Raw genomic sequence first — 18,400 nt, forward strand, 5'->3', positions numbered from 1 at the left:
TGCAAACACAAACCCACATTTTTCATACTAAATCGACTCAAGCAACTAACAAATATTTTTAGTACTGTAATCAGTACTGAAATTAGCATAATGGCAAGCGGACCTTAGAATCCATATTATAATGCAAGCTTCCTAAATAACCATTATTATTATTTTTCGAAGAGATTAAAGAAAAAAATAGGATTATATACGATTTATTCAAATGAGGGAGTTTTAGAACAGATACTTCCTGGACTACTTGTCACGAATACATACACGTACATTATCTTAGCAAAAGTTTCAGATTTTTAAGTTTATTTCTCCCATTTCAACATAATTTCTATCTTACCAGGCGAAATTAAAATAAAGACTGAGAACGTTACACAAACTTCGGTTGTTTTTCCATTAATATTCTGCAGGTGTATTTATGTTGGTAAACAAGCGTAGCAATATTCATTTATCTTAAGGACTAAACAAACTCATCAAATATGCAAGACAGAATCAAGAAGAAATTTGTTCCGTTTTGTGGTCAAATGCCACGCGATAACCACCTGATTAAAACAAATCGAGTCACCCCTAATATCCAGCCCTCATCAATTATTTATTCTAAATGAACGTAGAAATATCTAAGAGAGTTACAGGGTCCTCTGGCGCGTTGGTCTCCAGAGTCCATGCCGGCACAAATCTCACTTAGGTAGCCGGGGTACAATGATGGATCGACTTTTGGTGCTTACGACGACGACGGCCTCGACGGTATGGAAAAACGCCCCGGCATTCTTTCGGTATATTGGAAAAGTGCATGGGATGCACTCAACAGGGAATAGACGTTGTATTAATTCAGAAGTTGATCGATGTCCTTTGATTTTAGAGACTGAATTAGCTAATGTAACAGTTGACAGTGGAAATTTCTATTCTAAAACACACTTCCCTAGTTTTTGCGCCCCTTTCAATGTAAATATCGCTTAATTGTATTAATTCCGTATGTCTCCACTCCTGCAATAGACATTTCTTTGTTCATTGATTAGTCTTTATTTTACGATAATAGATTATTTTTAATCAGACAACTTTTTCCTCTTATTGCAGTTTATTCTTTTTTAGTTGTCTAATTTTTTTACACCCTTATGTTCTATTTTTATATTTTTATTTGTATATTGTCCTACACGTTCTTTTTCTTTTTGTAGTTTCATGTCTCTCTTTACACGTTAGCTATCATTATGTGAATAATGTTTCCATCGGTAGTCGATTAAAACAGATCCTACATCTGAAGGTCAGTTAATGTCTTATGCTATCAAGACAGTTTCTCATGAGTTGCAATAAATGCTATTTAGCTTCGCTGATGATTTCACTCCTTCCATAAGGTGTAACGATAAAAAAGCTCAACGTGGACAAGAGTGACTTTAGGTAGTAATAAGCCATCGTGATGTAAGCCATAGTAGGTAGTAAGGAGGCATCGTGAAAAGAAGAATCTTGGTACAGGAAATCCCACCCAATACAACGGAAAAGGAGATTCAAAAGGCCGCAGAAGAAGTAGCTGACAAAGAGCGGGCCTGTGACATCATAAAAATTTGGACCGAGATATGAGTCGAAGTAAGAGGGATGATGAGTGCCGTGATGGATGTGGATGAAGCATGTGCAGCAGAAAAGATCTTCCGAATAAAAATAATAAAGGTATACTATACATACGTCCGGGATAACAGCGTGCCATACTGGTGGAATCTGGACATCGACTGAGAATTTAATGTATAGCAATGAAAATAAGGTTAACGATAGCAAGGGGCAAAGCAGGGATTAACTCCGATGTCATCGAGGAGATCGAGGAAGATTTCTATATTCTTTTTCTATATTTTTCCTTTTCTTGGCTCGATGTTTGTTCTTTTCTTCTCTGCTTTACCTTCTATACCCTTCTTCTGCTTATCGAGTTCTATACCGTTGTATTATTTTACTACATTCTTTATCAAAATACTGTCTTGCAGTTGTTTTTACCTTTTTTATATACCCAGAATTTCTTTAGCGGCGTTTTGTATGATGCATTTAGAAGTTTACAATTCTTTGTTTATATCTTAGTGTTTTTGTCTTTTTTCTAGTCTTCTCTTTATATTTTCCTTATATTCTAGGTTTTTGTTGTTATCTTTTAAGTTTTTTATTTTGTATTTTTTATTTTTTGATCCGTTTACTTTCATAATGTCGAAATTGAAATCATAAATAATAATGATATTTTAACTATAATGTTACTTTCCACTACTGGTCTGAGTCTCCATTGTACCCTCATCTGCTGCGTACGTTTGGTACATCTGATGGGTATCTAGAGTAAATAGTATGATCTATCATAATCTGTGGCTTCATCTGAGGATCTCCACCTTCCCTTACAGATGTGTTTTCACTGGAATCATCTGCTAACAATGACCATATTTAGAGACATCGCTAGGTTTATTAACCTAATGGCTAATTGGTAGAAATTATTACCCCTTTCCGATTTTTTATACGTAAATTTTTACTTACTTAATCAGTAGACCCATTTGTACCTTTCGGTGTTGGGCCGTTTAAAATAAAATTCATTAAATTACAATATTTGACAGTCTTCTGAGGTGTCCTAGCTCTTAACGAACTTTCTCCATTCGTTCCTATTGGATGCCATCTGTGTTGCTTCCTGCTAAGTCTTACCCTTACTCTGCAGTATCTGCGAGATGTCACTGTTCCATTCTTTAATGGGTCTTCCTCTTCTGTTCTTCCCTATTGGTTTGGCGTCCCACACTCTTTTTACTTGTCTATTATTGTCCATCCGGGTTAGATGTCCGAACCATGCCAATTTTTTCTCTTTGATCGACTCGAGTATGGGTTTGATTTTGAGTCTTTCTCTTATTTCTTCATTTCTGATTCTATCAGTTCTTTTTACTCCTATCGTTCTTCTGAGGTATTGCATCTCTGCTGCCTGAATTCTGCTCTGATGTCTTTTGTTTAATATCCAATTTTCTGCTCCATATGTCACTGTAGGTCTATATATTGTTTTGTATATTGTCATCTTGGTCTTTGTTGATATTTCTTTGTTATTAAGGAATTCTTCATTTAGTGCTTGGAATAGTTTTCCTGTGTTTTCCATTCTGTTGTTAAGATCATCCTCGATGTCTCCTTTGTTGTTGATTACTGTTCCTAAGTATTTGTATGAATTTGTCTGTATTATTTTTTGTTGGTCTATCATTATTTCTATTTGATCTTCCGTCCCTTGTTTCCTTGATATTTTTATTATTTGAGTTTTCTCTTTGTTTACGTTTAAGTTGTATTTGCTTGCTTCTAGGTTCCATTTCTCTAAGTTGTATTTCAGTTTTTCTGCAGTTTCCGCAATTAATACTATGTCGTCTGCAAATATCCACATCTCAGCATTTATCATTTGCATTCTGTTCCAACCGATGCAGTATTTCTTGAATGTTTTCTTACATTCTTTCACTATCTCACCTATTACATTTATGAATAGTACTGGGCTGAGACTTCCCCCTTGTCTAACTCGTAATTATACGTAAATATATTTTCTAAATATGCTTTCTGCATATTTAGAATGAATATGCAATTCTGAATATGCTTTTATTCGCTATCTAGTTACACGGATCTGAAAATAATAGGGCACCCAAAAACGGTCTGAGAAGACACATGGTAAAAATGTCTTGGTTTTACCTGGAATGTAATATACAGGAAAGAGATCTCTGAAATGTTCTTATATTTTACAGGTAAATATCATTTTATTGTTGTCATAACTGTAATATATATATATATATATATATATATATATATATATATATATATATATACATAATTTAATGCCTGTATCAGTTAATCAATATTCCGTAGTAAATATTGTTTTGTGAATATAAAGCGAGTCTAAAATGTGTTCATTAATAGCTTTGTCGCCAAATAAGAAACAATCTGAAGGGTTAATTGCCCTTTGAAAGCCGGAAAGCCAAACAAAAAGGGAAACATGGACCAACGCAGAAATGTACTGAAATATTGAACTAATTTTCAACTTAACTCAATTTGGATTCTTATTATACCACTCGAAGTATTTGGAATTCCGAGGGTATATTGGAAAAGGAAATTGATGAAAGCTCACGCTAGATGGAGCTCTAGCAAGTTGCTGCCGATGGCCTCGATTCTTTTATTAAACATTCATACGATGCCCATACCCGAGGAGTATTTATTAAAAGGATTTATTCTCCACATTTTCGACGCTGCCTCTCGCTTATAAAGTTACACAGTAAGTAAAGTTGAGAATTTACTCAAATCACTACGATAATTTTTCGAAGTATGTTCTTGACTTTTAAGTAAATTCATTTAAAACTATGGTATCTTGTCAATTTTTTTTTAAGTGCGTCTATATGTCTTTTTATGTGAGTAAAATTGTATTCTAAATTTTAAGAATTTAAAACCTACAGGAGAATTTTAAGAATACGTTGATTGGACAGAGTAATAAATGCTGAAGTAAGTGATGGATTCGACAATTATTTTATGGAAATTCATTTTATGTAACAATAAAACAGTAAAAACTTTTATTTTCAAAACTTCTACAAAATTTATTTTAAATTTTTATAACTATAGCTGTTTCAGCAGAGTGCCTTTCTCAAGTGATCTATTTTTGGTATGTGTTTACACTTTACAGTCTTTAACTGAACAGGGGAGACAACTGTTTGTCTCAAGTTGGCCATTCAGAATTATATATGTATTTTTTATTTTGTTGATTTACGTAGATTCTAATAAATATAACTTAAGGCCTTTATTTTGGATGTGAAAAATTTGAATTTCGTCATTAATAGAATAATTCTGGTCTAGAAGGTGAAGTGCGTACGTAAAATCTATTTTTCTATTATTGAAAGCCCATTTGTGTTCCCCTATACGTTTATTAAAGATTCTACCAGTTTGACCGATGTAAGCTTTTGGGTAGTCGCTACATTTAAGGTTATATACAACATCGTGTAAGTTCACTGTGTACGGGCAAATAGGTACATTAAAAACAACAAGAGTCAAAAGAAAAAGCACTTACACAGTGATGTATATAAACTTAAATATGGTGACTGCCCAAAAACTTCTGATACACAAAATCTTTAGATTTTGAGTTCATAGGTATTACAATAAAACTAACAATTTAGCAAATAATAAACCTAATCCATGTAACTACCTATTTAACCTTGCCATGCATAAAAGGTCTTTCTAAACAATTTAAATATTTATTTGCTAAACATAATATATAAATAGCGTATAAAACTCATAACCTCACTAATAAATCTTTTAGGATATTTAAAAGTAAAACTCCCCTATAAAAAACACACATAGTCTATGTAAAGACTGTCAAAGAGTTTATATTGGACAAACAAGTCAGCACCTATAAATATTCTAGATTAAACTCACATAAATATGATGAAAGGAATTCGCCAGCCTTTATCAAATATTCAACAAAACAAATCACACTTTCAACTTTTAGCAACTGTCCCTGGACTAAATGCCATAAAAACATTAAACACATTACTTTCTACCAGACCACTAATATAAGCAAATTGTTCATAGGTATACATTTGAAATAATATCGAATTGTTTTCGTGATAAATTTATATGTTCATGTATTTTATATTACATGTAATTTAATGTATTTTATCAGATTTTACCCCATGTGGACTAATTTACGTTTTATGGTAAGTTTTTTAAAAAAATTTTTGGAAATAGAACAAAATCTGTTGGTATATTTTAAATATTATTTTAATAAAGGCATGGAGTACCTGCCGAAACGTTAACCAAAATAAAGACCATTTAACAATAATAATTGCTGTTATATGAACGCATTCACAATATATATATATATATATATATATATATATATATATATATATATATATAATACATATATATATATAATATATATATATATATATATATATATATATATATATATATATATATATATATATACACCCAAATTTATATGGTATCACGATTTATTTCAAACTGATATTTATTTCTTTTGAAAAATTTAGAAATTTTTACAAGGAATGCAGGTTTTTATTGAAAATAAACAAGCCAATACAACAATCAGATAACACAGCCCGGTACAGTATAGATTATTTGCTGTAAATGTAAATTGAACGAAAATAACTAAACTAACTTTTGAGTTTAAAAACGAAAATTTGCCTTATGTGGGTTAAGGGATGTGCAAAGGGGAGAGCTTATTGGTCATGTAGAGTAAATAATATCTCAGAGGGATATAGCTGCAGTGGTAAGCGTAACACAGGGCGTTGTGTCAAAAACGTATGCTAGGTATCAGGAATTAGGCACGCTTAAGAATGGACCTAGACAAAGTCGCCAAAAAGTAACATCAGCTCGCCACGATTGTTGCATTTTATAAGTAGCTAGAAGAGACCCAAGGATTACACAGCAGTAAACAATTGCGGGCTCCCGAGTTATCCAGGTAGCACAAGATTGATCGCCTAAATTGGAACATTGGAAATAGGAAAAATGTGCTATTTTCAGAAGAAACCAGGATTTGTATAAAAGCTGATGACCGACGGATTCGTGTACTTAGACAGCGAGGAAGACTAGCAAGAATGGAAACTGCCAGAGATGTTTACAGATTTAAAGGACGAAGTGTCGTGTACTGGAGAGGCATCATGATCGTTGAAAAAACTCCTTTAATTTCCATCCAACTAACTCTAACAGCTCGCAAGTATGTTTATTTGGTTCTAGAACCCGTAGTTCGGTTCTGGAGAGATACAATGGAAGAAAATTTAATTTTCATGCATGATAATGCACGTTCACATACCAGCAGAGTGACCATATACTTCCTTAAAGCAGAAGATATCACTGTTTGGAGAGACCTGCTTGCTCATCTGACCTTAACTCTATAGATCATTTATGAGATATGCTAACAAGAAGAATTGGAGTTCGCACAGGGAACACCTGTGCAGTTTTTTAAATCCTCAAAACACTACACAGATAGTACAACCTGCTCTTGATGAATGGAATAACCTGCCACAACAACTTGTTGACAATTTGTTTAAAAGCATGCTCACGCGAATTGAAGCTTGCATATGGGCCAGGAGTGGTAACACTGAATCCTAAAAAAACATAAATAAATAAAAACAATTTAAACATTATTCGTTTTACATTAAAAATTTTTACGCTTAATCTAACGAACGCGTGCTAGAGACCGGGCACAAAGAGCGAGCATTGATCAACATCATCAAAATGAGAAAGGTCCAATACTTCGGTCGTATAATGAGAGGACCTAAATTTCGCTTACTCCGGTTAATCATTCAGGGCAAAATCGAAGAAAAACGTTGGGTCGGAAGAAAACAACTGTCCTGGCTGCATAACATTAGACAATGGACAGGTCGAACGGTCGAGGAACTGTTTCATCTAGCTGCCGACCGAGAATCATTTCATCAGCTTGTCAATATGACGATAGCCAACGCTTGAATACAAGCACGGCACACAAAGAAGAAGATTGACTTGAAAACAAATAGTTTCAATTTGTTATTTCAAGAATGACTTTGGAATTACTCTTTTAGACATTATGGGAGAAAATTTGAAACTGACTAAAGTTAGTTTTGATAACTGAATTTTTTTTAATAATGATAACCAATTGCGCATGTGAGTTTATTTTATATAAAATATAAATACTTAAAAATAGTAAACTTTTGACAATAATCACTATTATTATAATATAACGACTTTTGTGATTAATTGAATTTGAAGATTTTGTTATAAAAATAAAATTGCCTTATAGACTAGATAACAATTTAATAATTTTAATTTAATATAGACTCTTAACTCTAGCTATATTATATTATGAACACAACTCGGATTAGCCTCTAAGCGTTAGTAATCAAAAATTATCTTTCACTTAGACAAAAATAAAAATAAAACCCATTTTGCTTAAGCGAAAAAGTTGTAGAAAAGTTTTAATTGACTATTAAAAGTTTAGTTCATTTAATCGATATTTTACATCAAGAACAAATAATTGCCTAAAAACATAAAAATTAAGTATCGAGCTCAAACATCAAACAGAAATTAAGAATTATTAAGACATTTTCTACACTCGATTTGGAAATGTATGATAACACAATTTTTAGGGCAGACAACATACATCATACAACAGAAAAATTATTAATTTCAATAATCTTGTCTCAGTTTTGTACAAAAAGTGATAAAAATAATATGATCATCCTGACCAATTTCCAATACATTACAACATAAAATGTAAATGAGCAAACCTTAAGGGTAGCTAAGTTAGAATTGCACGACTTATTGACGGAGACAATAATTTATTTTACCATAGTGTATTATAAAAAGATCTCCATGTAGTATATAAGGGATGTATAAGACGTTTGCTAACTTATTTCTCAGTTTCTACATTTGATTTGATTTACAACAGATGACTGCCTGTGTTTACAATATCAGCCGGTACAATAAGAACACATCAACCTATGCTGACTTGAGAAATACTATATGTGTGTGTGTGTCATCGAATTTCCTAACTGTGGACTTAATCCATTAGCTGAACTTATTTTTGCTCTACAGATATTTATGTCACATATTACTATTAAAATAAGATTTTGTATTTTAAAGATATACCTAGATTCTATAACAATAAATGAAATGGATAATTTAATCTTCAGCTACAATCATACAATATTACACATTTATATAGATATATCTATATCATAAAATATATTCTAGTTATATATTCTTTTTTTTTTTTTAATTACATTATAAGGAATGTTAACAAGGAGTACTTCTGCTCAGGGGTCTTTCAGAGCAATGCACACACACAAGACTAGACCACGGAAAGATAAGTAGACAAATGGGATAAACACAGGTATTAATAGTTCACAATTTTAATTTTATATTAAGTATGTGTTTAATTAGGATCTCATATACACGTTCGTCTAAACTAGATAATATTGTTTTTAGATTAAAAGGTCTTGTAATATTGGTTTCTCTATATACTTGATTCATGAATTGATTTATTTCTATTATCTTTAGTCTGCAGTTTAGTATCATGTGTTCTGCAAATCCTAACTCACCACATTCACAAAGATTACTATCACTAAGACCTATTTTAAATTTGTGTTCTGGAACTAGGCAGTGTCCAAATCTAAGTCTGCATATGTATGAAACAACGATTTTTTGGCCGTGGTAATGATTAAACCATGATTTAGCTGGAATATTCAATTGTATGTTTTTGTAAAATAGCCCTTTAGTTGAGTTGTTATACCAATGTTGCCAGGTTTTGGTTTAATTGCTGGTAATATTAGCGTAAACATCATTTAATGTTAATTTATATTCACTTTCATTTTCTTGTTCTGTGGCCTTCTTAGCTAAAGTATCTACTATTTCATTGTGTTTAAGATTAGAGTGAGCTTTTACCCAACAAAATGATATTTGTTTGCCCTTAGCCTTAAGTGCGATATATGCTTTAATAATGTCAATATATATCTTCTTCTTCTTTTGGCATCATAACCCTGGATGGGTCTTTGCCTGTCTGGCTATGTCCTTCCATTCAGATCTCTCTTGTGCCTTCTTCTCCATTGTCTTATGTTCATTGTTTTCAGGTCGTCTTCCACGTCATCCAACCATCTCGTTCTGGGCCTTCCTTTTTTTCGCCTTCCTATGGGCTTCCATTGTAACATTTTCTTTGTTGTTTTTGCATCGTTTTGTCTCTGCACATGTCCCAGCCATGACAGTCTTTGACTTTTCACAAATCTTACAATGTCATAACCTTCATTTAACTCATTAACCTCGTCGTTTTTCCTGATTCTCCATGTGCCATCTTCCTCTTGTACCGGGCCATATACTTTCCTCAGTATTTTTCTCTCGAATGTCCTGAGTTGGGCTTCATCTTTTTTCGTCATTACCCAAGTTTCACATCCATAGGTTACTACGGGTCTAATCAGTGTTCTGTAGATAGTCATTTTGGTTCTTTTGTCTAATAATTTCGATGTCATCAATCTTTTATTAGCATAGTATGTACGATTCATGCTGGAAATACGTGCATTAATTTCGCTACTTACGGAGTTCTTCTGATTGATTTCTGTGCCGAGATATGTAAAGGCATCCACTCGTTCGATAGTATAGTTGTCTATTGTGATATTATTTTCATTGTCAGTTATTCTTTTGACTGTCATATACTTCGTTTTTGCTTCGTTTATTTTGAGACCTCTTTTTCTTGCTTCAGGATCAATTTGTTTGAACACTTCCATTAGTCGTGGCTTATTCCTACTAATAATGGCTACATCGTCTGCATATGCAGTAATTTGTACTGATTTGGTGTTTATATGGCCGGTTATATTGGTTTTTCTGATGACTACCTCAAGAACTAGGTTGAATAGCATGGTTGATAGGGCATCTCCCTGTCTTACTCCCATGTTGATGTTAAACAGGGAAGTCAGTTCTCCATCTACTCTGACTGCGGCTTTTACACCCTGCAACGTCATTTTTATGAGGCTGATGTATTTCTTAGGTATACCTAGATTACAAAGGTCTTCCAGCATTCTGTCTCTTTTCACACTATCAAAAGCTTGTTTAAAGTCTATATACATATTATATAGGTCTATGTCGTATTCATAAGCTTTTTCTTGTATCGTTCTTAGTATGAATATGTTATCTGTAGTAGCTCTATTTGGTCTGAATCCATTTTGATAATCACCAATTATATTTTCGGAGTATTCTAATAATCTATTGTAGATTATACCAGAAAGAATTTTGTATATTACATTTAGCAATGTAATTGGCCTATAATTCTGGCATTCCCTTTTATGTCCTTTTTTATATATTGGCTGTAATGCAGTATATAAGCAGTATAAACAATAACGAAGAGAAATTTCTAATCCTTACAGACAGCATATATATGTAGTTTGATATGTCCTTCAAACTTTCCAGTTTAAGTAAAGCACTTTTGCTGTCTGTAAGGATTAGAAATTTCTCTTCGTTATTGTTTATACTGCTTATATACTGCATTGCTCTCAGTATTGCAATAAGTTCTGCTGAAAATGTTGTAAAATTTTCATTAACTCGTATACCTACCCTCTTTATACCTTGTCCTAGGGTCCCACACGGCAGCGGCCATTCTCGAATTCATTTTTGAGGCATCGGTATAAATTTGGTAATGTTCCGGAAATAAAGTTTCTATATCCACATTAAACATGGCATTCCTTAAGTAAACTGGAAATTTCGAGTAATCTCTCATGTAGGTTGGTTGTATGTTTGGTATATTGTTTAGATTTATCTGAAACATGGATGGCAGAGTTGATGTGTATAGTTTATTTTTAAATTGTCTTATTCTATTGTAACTTTCAGCAAGTAGTAATGTTGACTTTTTCCTCCAGTATTCAGTGGTTAGGTCATTTATATAAAGTTTGTGGCAGTTGTTACATATTATGCTCTCTTTAGTTATCATTTTAGTTATAAATTTTTCACACATAGTTTTCCTTCTTAACCATAGTGGTGGTTCATACTTTTAATTATACAAACAAGTGTGTGTTTTTCATTGTCAATCGTTCATTTTAGATTCACGCAGTTTAATGTAAATTTAATTAAACGTCATTCGTATATTGACTTATTCTTATACTGTAAACTTGTTCGCTTTTAATGTTTAAGGGTTAAATCCTTACTACATTGACCTCTTTTAAAGGAAAAATTTATAATTGAGAGATTAAGAGAAACGTCCTTTCCCCTTTACGGAAAAAATGAATCTTACATCTCTTTCGTAGATATATACAAATGTTTTCCTAAAACCAACTTTACAAAAACTAATAAATAATAACTTAATTATATGCACTGTGTTTGCTTTTCTTTTTTGAGTCTGTTTATCACTACATATATATTTACTTATACCAATATATTCTATTTTTATGTACCTTTCTTTATTTTTCACCCAAATACATTTATAATAATTATACTTATACTAATTGTTTATTTTAGGGATCTCAATTGACTTTTACAATTCACAATATTTCATTAGATGATATTTACCATTTATAATTTACAATTTACGTTATTTCAAAGTTTTCAACTAATTCCTACGTTTATTTTAATGATTACTTTGTTAATTCTGGTTTATGCTCTTTTACTTGACATTTATGACAATTGTAATGTATATTCTTACATTTTTCCATATTATTTTACCTCAAATTTGCTTCTAGCTTCAATTCCTCATCTTTTATTATCTTAGGTACTCACAAATGCATTATTCTTCATATATATATATATATATATATATATATATATATATATATATATATAAGCGGGGATCCTACAGCTTCTGCCGCTTCCCGCATTTCGATCGCCATCTTTTTCTATCTCTCCAGGTGTCTTCATCAATGGCTCTATCTTTCATGGTTTCCATAACACCTTGTATCCAAGACTTGGCTGGTCTTCCTCGTTTCCTTCTATTACTTGGATTGTATTCCATAGCTCTTTTTGGCCATCTGTTGTCGTCCATCCTCTGTACGTGTCCATACCATATTAACTGTCTAGTTTCTATTCTTTCAGAAGTTGTATGTACTCTATCTGTTTTTCTTCTAATTTCAGAATTAGGTATATGTTCTACTCTTGATAGACGGCAAGCTCTTCTTAGGTAGTCCATTTCAACCGTGTCAACTTTTTTCTTTCCTTTTACTGTCATTTGCCAACATTCTGCTCCATATTTAAGAATGGGCTCTACAATTATTCTTCATTCTACATGTCATATTCACATATCACTAATATATCTTTATTCATTTTATTTCTCGTTTCATATTAATATATATTTCTGCTTCGATCCATATGCACAAGCCTTAGCGTGACATGGTTAACTCAAAAGGTCAGAACGGCAGATATTTATGCATTTTTAATTCTTCTATATAGTTCTCAAGACAATTATTCCATATTGCAGAAGATCGAGAAGCCTTCGCAATGGTGATCGCCCACGTCGGATAATTCTATGGCACGCGAAGAAGAAGATGTAGTTCTCATAACCCTTAATCCTGTTTTAATCCATATACTTGTCTTAAACTAGATACGATTCTCTTCAAAAGACAGAATGAGTAATCTGTAGGCTTCTAAGCTTTCATAAATTCTTTTTGTACCTTTCTTCTTGTGACAGGAGCAGTGGGTTTGTGACTAGGTTTTATTGTCGACATTCTGATAATTCAGCTTTTAAATATAATTGGTTTGTCTAATTTATATAATTATTTCTTCTTAAAATTCCTTTTTAAGTGTATGACATTTGCTTATTCATTGTTCAACTCGATGCTCTTAACGCAATCACATATTCATTTACAAACAAAATATTAACATTCCGGTTTATATAAAAAAATTATATATTAATATATACTGTGTCTTTTCACCAGTCTTTTCTTCCAGTCCATCCAGGATTGACCCATGTCTATTTTCGCCTTCTTCACTTCCAGTTTATTACAACTACTTTATTCAGAAGAATGCCTTACGTCTTGCAGCGATTGCCATGCATTATAAAAAGATCACCATGTGGTATATAACGTGATTGTCTGTGTTTACAATATCAGCATGTTCAATAACAATACATCGACCTACGCTAACTTGCAAAATACGATATACGAGGCATGTTTTTTAAGTAAGTACCGTTTTGCGATTCCGCCGCCGCAGCGCTACGGTCGGCGTTACGGTCGCGACTTGTCTACGCACTGACGCCATTACAGTCTGATTCTTCATTATATACTTGTTTACTCCAGTGTTTAAGATGCCTCCAACAATCGTGAGTCACGCTGATTGTGAAGTACGGGCTGTTATACGATTTCTTAGTGCTAAAGGCGTAAAAACCGATCGATATTCATCGTGAAATCGTTGACGTTTACGGACAAAACATTATGAGTGATGGAATGGTAAGGAAATGGGTGAGAGCATTTAAAGATGGCCGCACAAATATGCATGATAAAGAACGGAGTGGGCCTCCTTCGGTCGTTAATGAAAATTTGGTGCAGAAAGTGGACGAAAAGGTGAGAGAAAACAGACGCTTTACAATTTCATCATTGTCCGACTGCTTTCCTTAGTATTCTCGTAGTGTTTTGTATCGCATTATTACCGAGAACTTGAATTACCGAAAACTGTGTTCACGTTGGGTTCCAAAAATGTTGACGGATTTGCACAAAACCCAACGTTTAGGCAGTGCATTGACTTTTCTTGAGCGGTACCACAGTGAAGGTGAAGATTTTTTAGACCAAATTGTTTCTGGTGACGAAACGTGGGTGGCCTACGTCACACCAGAATCGAAACAACAATCCATGGAATGGCGACATTCATCATCACCCAAAAGAGTGAAGTTTAAGCAAACAATTTCTGCCCGGAAAATCATGTGCACAGTTTTTTGGGACAGAAAAGGAGTATTGCTTGTGGAGTTTCTGCCTCGTAATGAGACAATCAATGCAGCGTCTTATTGTGACACATTGAAAAATCTGCGTCGTGCAATCCAGAACAAAAGACGTGGCAAGTTGAGTAAGGGTATAGTTTTGCTGCATGACAATGCCCGTCCACATGTGGCTAATCAGACCAAAGATCTCATCAAATCATTTAAATCGGAAACTCTAGATCATCCTCCATACAGCCCTAATCTGGCGCCCAGCGACTACCATTTGTTCCAGCACTTGAAGAAACACCTGGGCGGTCAGCGTCTTCAAGACGATAACGAAGTCAAAACATTTGTGATGCAGTGGTTAACAAGTCAGGCGGCAGAATTTTATCAGGAGGGTATTCAAAAACTGGTGCACGTTATGACAAGTGCCTCAATATTCACGGAAATTATGTAGAAAAGTAGATTAAGGTACAGGCTTTCATGTAAAAATAAAATTATTGCCATATCTTTGCACGTCTTATTTTAATTCCAAAACGGTACTTACTTAAAAAACACGCCTCGTATCTACAACGACTAATTATTATTGATTAATTGATCCTATTCTCATATCGTATTTGTATTACATATAATAATAACATGTCTAATATGTTTGTTGAATAGGTTAATGAAGTTTTTAACTTTTTCTGGGGAAAATATTCGTCACCTGGAAAGTAAACAGAGGCTTTTATAGTTTGCCTTTTACTTTTTCCGGTAAGAAAAAAAGAAAAGGAAAATTTAAAACCATAGACTCTTATAAAATCTTCCATATTTTCATTTTATTTATTTATTTTTTCCACCATAACTTCAAAAGTTATGTTTCTTCTTGTAAAGCCGATAAAAGAATCGTATCTGCTTTATTATTCGTAATACAGGATGAATTACTCTTAGTGAATACTATTTGCTTTGTAATTATTAATTGCACCATTATAGTATCGGATTATTGTGAAATGCACATCAGTCGTGTGATATATACTTCAGGTAATAGCAGCTACCGTGAGCTAGCTATTCCTAAGATTAAACACGACTATAAAATTTAACATTCGCTTTATCAGTATAGTTTGAATATCGTGTACGTGCAGGAGAGTCAAGTTGCAGTACAGAAATGGCCAGAAGGGTACAATTCACTTGATAATTATCTTCGATATTGTAGTTGAAGTTGAAATAAAATACCCGTTCAACAATATTGAGATGTTAATCTTGTAACAGAGTGGAATTGACGTAAAGGCCACACGGAATTATCTAGGTTGGCTGACTATACCATATTTTCAAAATAATTAGTTCTCTAGGGCATCAGATATGGAAATTGCACTACAAATTAATATTTATCTGGTATTATATGTAATATATATTTGTCGCTGTGTACGACAGTTATGCTTTAATTTCGAGATGTGGCAACACTGTACGTATATAAAAATCAATAAAATTTAGCAATTGTGCTGTCAATGAAAAGTGGCAAAATATAAAAATATCGAGTTGTTAAATTACTGTATCATTTTGCAGTAAACAGCAATCGAAACTGCCTTGGTAGGGCAGTGGTAAGAACTTACTGAATAAAACGAGGTCAGTAAGAGGTCAGAGGTCGTAAGTACGAATCCCAGCCGAGATAAGAAAGCTTATTAGAAAAAATTTATTTGTCTTGCCGGTACCCGCAATCGTACGGATATAAGGGGGCGTTCAAGTACTACATAACGCAATTTGGGTGGTGGGGGTCTTGTAAAAAGTTATAGTGCACAACAAGGCTGGGAGGGGGTTCGAACAACGCGTTATGTAACATTTTTTTTTTCACTAAGTATACTTTTCTAAAAAAAAACTATGAATATATATTTTAAACAACCTATATATATTTTAAAATCATTAAAACTCTTAACTCTTATCATTGCGTTCCTAAAAGTTGCCTTATTTTATAAAAAAAAACTCTTAACTCTTTTAATTGCATTCCTAAAATTGGCCTTATTTAAAAAAAAAGTCATACATTCTTAATTTTAATAATATTTCATTATTTTAGATTTTCATGGATCTTCTACTTCTGAGCAATAGTTTACACTTTATTATCTACAGATGATAAAGTATCATGCTTTGACTTAGAGTATTTTAGGAGGTATGGAACTTACAACAAACCATTACTAATGAATATAGAGGTATCTATATTTGTATATCAAAAGAAAGCTCTCCAACACGATGGGAAGATTAAATGAAGATTGGTGGAAAAATCCCTTCATGAAGTTGTCCATCTGGTACAGAATTGCAGACAATAGAGACAGCAAGCTAACAATATTTAGAGTGTCTCCACCCACACCTTAACAAGGTCTCAAGAAATGAGGAGGATGAGGATATTTGTAGCCAATACTTTACGAAAGAAAACTATACAAATAAACAAGTGTCAGGATGTCTATGTTTTATTTTGTTGTTTTTGGGACTTTGGTTTGTTAATAAATGGTAATGAAAAACAGATATAATCATAAAATATTACATAAAAACTGTCCTATACTATAATATATACTCTCTTTGTATCAGATATTATGTTATACATTTATATATAAAAATGTGTAAGTGTATACTGTATTTTTGGACAGAGAGAATATATTTTTTGACATAGAATAAGTTTTTATTTCTTATTTTATGACTATATTTACTTTCCATTAAAAACATACTTTTTGAATTTTGGCGCCTAAAATTCAGAACCTAAGTTTTGAATTTGCCGCCAAATGAAATTAGTTTCGGCCCGTCCGTATTTGGCGCTAGAAACTCTCTCCCAAAACTTTCGATGGGAGTTACCTTACTAGGGGGGTATATACTCTGGTACTACCAGTGAATAATAGATGGCTTCCAGAAAATAACAAAAAACGTTCAAAAATGATGATTTCTTACGACTTCCCGCATGTTAATTTTTTTTAAACTTTCATCAACGGATCCTAGAGATACTGTAAAAGTATGAAATGGTATTTTTCATAAATACACAGAAGTTCCTAATTATTTTACATTACAAAGGATAGATTACTAACATTGTTAGATAGTGGATGGGAGTTTTGAATTATTCCACCAAGTATTTAAATACAAGAAAGTTATGTAACTGCTTTATCCAAACTTTATTATGCAAATTGAACTAAATTTTTGATTGGTTATTAAAAATAATCAGCTTAGTCCATCCAATAAACTAACGATCTTTGGGGAGAAGTTGAGTACATAAATTTAAATAACATTATGACGCTAATTAAGGGTTGCAGGGTGTACAAATTCAGACGTTTCTAATTATACAATACTCTAAGCTTATTGGCGGGATGATGAGTTCTCCAAATTCACCCCCTTAATGTAAACAAAAGGGCCAAATTTTAATCTTGTATTACTACGATGTGATGGCTGCAACTGGATATCTTAATATTCTCCCATCTCTTTCATTTCATTAGACTGTTTCCGCTGGAATTTCTCAGAAAATTCGTTATAGCCATAGACGTGTCGGCACAAGAGTAACAATTTCTGTCAGATGCAGAATATATATGTATATATAAATATAATACATTATTTACTTAGTTTATTTACTCATATAATATATATATATATATATATATATATATATATATATATAATATAATATATAATAACATATAATATATATATATATATATATATATATATATATATATATATATATATATATATATATATATATATATATATATATATATATGTTATGATTGTTTATTTTGACTTTAATCTTAGTTTATTGAGCCAATAAAAAAATATAACTTATTTGTTATCAAAAGTAAAATAAACTCCTTATATTACCTGTATTCGATGGATTCAAAGATTTTCTAGTTGTCTTTTATCGGGATAGAGAAGAAGGATAAGAAAAAAAAATATTATATTACAAAAATTTACGTTTCTTTATTTTATATGAACGAATAAAACAATTATCAAATTCTGTCGTTATCTTATCAATCAGCATACAAGAAAATAAATCAAATTTTTATAAAAATAACATTTTAAATCTACATACATTTATATTACGTGAAAACCAATTTTACTTAAATTTTTCTTTACTTG

Source organism: Diabrotica undecimpunctata, chromosome 2, assembly GCF_040954645.1.
Source record: "Diabrotica undecimpunctata isolate CICGRU chromosome 2, icDiaUnde3, whole genome shotgun sequence".
In the NCBI taxonomy this organism is placed as follows: domain Eukaryota; kingdom Metazoa; phylum Arthropoda; class Insecta; order Coleoptera; family Chrysomelidae; genus Diabrotica; species Diabrotica undecimpunctata.